This window comes from Mustela nigripes, chromosome 2 (genome assembly GCF_022355385.1).
Source record: "Mustela nigripes isolate SB6536 chromosome 2, MUSNIG.SB6536, whole genome shotgun sequence".
Lineage (NCBI taxonomy): Eukaryota > Metazoa > Chordata > Mammalia > Carnivora > Mustelidae > Mustela > Mustela nigripes.
In genome coordinates this window covers 26,766,349-26,770,471 of record NC_081558.1, presented here as the reverse complement: position 1 = coordinate 26,770,471, position 4,123 = coordinate 26,766,349, and positions in this window count along the sequence as shown.

Below are 4,123 nucleotides of genomic sequence, written 5' to 3'. Positions count from 1 at the left end.
AGGAGGAAGCAGGCTCCCCGCTGAGCAGAGAGCCCGATGTGGGACTCCATCCCAGGACCCCGAGATCATGACCCGAGCCGAAGGCAGCGGCTTAACCCACTGAGCCACCCAGGCGCCCCTGTTTGTTTTTTTTTTAAAGATTTTATTTATTTGACAGTCAGAGATGACAAGCAGGCAGAGAGAGAGGAGAAAGCAGGCTCCCTGCTGAGCAGAGAGCGGATGATGATGTGGGGGCTAGATCCCAGGACCCTGGGACCATGACCTGAACTGAAGGCAGGGGCTTTAACCCACTGAAACACCCAGGCGCCCCAGAAACTAGAAGTTGAGTGCCTATAAGTATTATGTACACTTTCAATATCCCAGAGGTAGTTTTATTATTACTCTTTTTTAATGGGCATTTTGTGGAGACTCAGAGAGGTATGCAAACCAGCTAAGGTCACACAAATAGCAAGTGTCTGAGCCAGGATTTAAAAGCCAGGTCTGATTTAAAAGCCAGGTCTGACTTGCCAAAACCCTACAGGGCATCTCATGCTGAGTGAGTTTGGATGGGAGCTAGGAAGTCAAAACAAAGGAAAAGTTGAAGGAGTCTCAGTAAGCAAACAAACAGAAATTTAAGCAGAACTAGATGGGGTTTCTTTCTTTCTCTCTCTCTCTCCTTTTTCTCTTTCTTTCTTTCTCTTTTTTTATTTTTATTTTTAAAATATTTTATTTATTTATTTGACAGAGATCACAAGTAGGCAGAGAGGCAGGCAGAGAGAGAAGAGGAAGCAGGCTCCCCACGGAGCAGAGAGCGCGATGCCATGCCTGGCTCTATCCCAGGACCCTGGGACCACCTCCAGAGCCGAAGGCAGAGGCTTTAACCCACTGAGCCACCCAGGCGCCCCTTTTTTCTTTTTTTAAAGTAAAGTCCTCCCCCAGCATGGGGCTCGAACTCACAACCCCAAGATCAGGAGTAACGTGCTCTACCAACTGAGCCAGCCAGGTGCCTCTGAAAGCTTTTTCATATCTTTTAGATAAGACAGGACTGCCAGCAACCTCTCACTTTTTCTGCCACATCTGAACCAGACACAAAAGTATTTGAAAATGCAAAATTGTTTATGAGATGTGTAATTCAAACAAGTGTTACTGAGCTGGAGTAACTGCTAGGTGCTGTTTTATAGTCCTACTGAGAGAAGAGCAAGAATATGGTACAAACTCTATGAAAAGAGTTTTCAAACACCACACTGGACTTACAGGTCTGACATTTTTTCGAAGGCATCTAAGATGCACTGCTTATAAATAAGGATTTGTCAGAAGACCCAGATTCAAATCCCAGGGGTTTTTTGTTGTTGTTGTTGTTGTTTAAAGATTTTATTTATTTATTTGACAGAGAGAGAGAGAGACAGTGAAGGAGGGAGCACAAGCAGGGTGAGTTGGAGAGGGAGAAGCGGGCTTTCTGCTGAACAAGGAGTCTGACGTGGAGCTCGATCCCAGGGACCCTGGGATTATGACCTGAGCGGAAGGTAGACACCTAACGACTGAACCACCCAGGCGCCCCTCAAATACCAGTTTTCCACTACTTGCCATGTAACCTTGAGCAAATTTCTTTTGCTTCTCGCTGAGCTTCAGTTCTCTCATCTTTAAAATGGAAATAATAATAGTACTTAGTTCAGGGGTGCCTGGTGGCTCAGTGGGTTAAGTGTCTGCCTTTGGCTTAGGTCATGATCTCAAGGTCCTGGGATGGAGCGCACCCCCCCCCCCCCATGGAGCTCTCTGCTCAGCTTCTCTCTCTCTCTGCCCCTCTCCCTCCCCACTCATGTGCACTCTCCTCTTCTAAATAAATACATTTTTAAAATAGTACATAGTTCAAAAGGCAAGTATACTGATTATATCAGATAATACTGGGTTCAGAACTTACTCTACAGAGGTTAGAGAATATTACTTTTTGTCATTTTACTACTCCTCTTGAAAAAACAAATGCCTATAATCTCTCCTGTACAAACACAGAGCTGGAGCAAAGGGAGAGCTGGCTACCCGCCTGGGATTATGCAGGAGGGTGTTAATCCACACTATTGGTTCTTCCTATATCTTCCTTTCTCTCAAGAAGGGAGTTGATTCCAGGAATACCGACTGAAGTCTGGAAGCCTGTGGAAGGCAGTGCAGCCAGCCACAGCCTCAGAAGGATTCCTGGGGCCCAGTAATGCCAAGAAGGGAGCAGAGGACCCTGGAGCCACAGGGGCCAGGTGGACGGGGCAACAGATCCCTCAACCCACCATGGGACTGAAGACCCAGAGCCAGAGTCATCCCAGTCCCTCACCTTAGCCTCCCTCAAACCCTCAGCACAGTGTGACACTTAGTATGTGTTGCAGAGGAACGGGGAGGACATGCCCAGGGAAGACTGCAATCAGAGGTTTTATACCAGCTAAAAATGGGGGAGGCTGCACTGAGGGAAGTTCTAGGAAAGAAAGCCTTATTGCTTGTCCGCCTGAGCTGTAGACTGAGAGTCACATGAGCTACAGCAAGAAGAATTCGGAGTTGCTTGTTCCCAGGACTTTGGGGTAGATACAAGGTCCACAGACTCCAGCAAAGAATAGAAAAGAACGCAAACCTGTAATCGCCACTACCAACCTATCATCTGTTGACGGGCCTGGTAGTGGCAGCTGTCCAGAGGCCTGTGGTCTGGGTTTGAGCACAAACAAGGAAGCAAATGAGGGAGGGGAGGAACAAATAAATACACCTGGCAGAAAACTACCATTATTCACAGCCTTTCCCACCCAGTTCTTATCAAATCCCAAGATTTGGGTTTGCAGCTTGGGTTTAGCAATTAAAGCTGTTATGTTGCAACACCTTTCTGGTTTAAAGTGGTGAAGGCATAAGGCCTGTGAATTTGTGGATTTGATACCACAGTCTTCTGTGCAAACAGGTGACTCACTCTGCCCCTCCAAGGCAGGAGGGGTGGGGTGGGGTGGGGAGCCAGCTTTGGTTTCACTATTAGCCCCTCAAGCCTGCTGTGAATGTCAGTTCTTCCCCAGAAGCAAACTGAGCCACCAAATCTCTTTAAATCAGTGCTGACAGCCTAACCTGAGTTTATGAAGCTCCAGGCCACAGAAGAGGCCCTCAGCTCCAGAGCTGCACTGTGTGGGGTGAGCGCCTCTGACTCAAATGAATCAGAGCCTAGCTTCCCCTGTTTTCATCACCTTAACATTTACATTCAGAGAGCCTAGGGAAATGGATCTTTGAGACAGAATATTAACCTTTGCTATAGCAAAGTCTTGGTTGTCTTTAAGCCTCTAACAAAAAATGGTACTCCTTATATCCATTCTAGCCTCGAGTCTACTGGAAAGGTCACAACATGGGAGGAGCTCTGAGAGCAGGGAAATCTCAGGAAAGCTTAGAGCTTACAGGGACTGTAGTGACCATCTAAATTCCACTCCGGCACCTTATGCATGAGCAATCTCAAGCTGGGGAGAGGGGCGCGGTTTACAGAACTTTTTGCAAAGTCACATTACTGGATGGTCAATGAACCATGACTGGAAATCATGTTACCTGACTATTCATTCACTATAATGAACATTTGTTGGTTACTACACTTGACCCTTGAGCGGTGCATGGGTTAGAGACACTGCTTCCCATACAGTGGACAATCTGAGTGTGACTTTTGACTCCCCCCAAATTTAACTACTAATAGCCTACTGATGACATAAGTCTTACTGGTAACAGAAAGCCAATCAACACATTATGTTATATAAATACATATATATATATATATATAACATATATTCTTATAATATAACATATATATTCTTATAATAAAGTAGGCTACAGAAAAGAAAATGTTAAGAAAATCATAAGAGAGGATACATTTATAGTCTTGTACTCTTTTTACAGAAAAATAATCCATATATAAGTAAAATTGAACCTGCACGTGCCGTTCATGTTGTTCAAGGGTCAACTGTTTTTGTTGTGTGAGTCACAGATGGAACAGGCCTCGACTTCTCTTATGGAAGTCAGAGAGGCCACAAATCCCTCTCCCACTTTCTGGAAGCAGGAAGATAACCTAAGCTCACTCTCACCCAGCCCTATGATAATGTCCAACTTGCCTACGGCAAGTTGGTTCTGCCATTTGGTTCTGCCCCAAGAACAG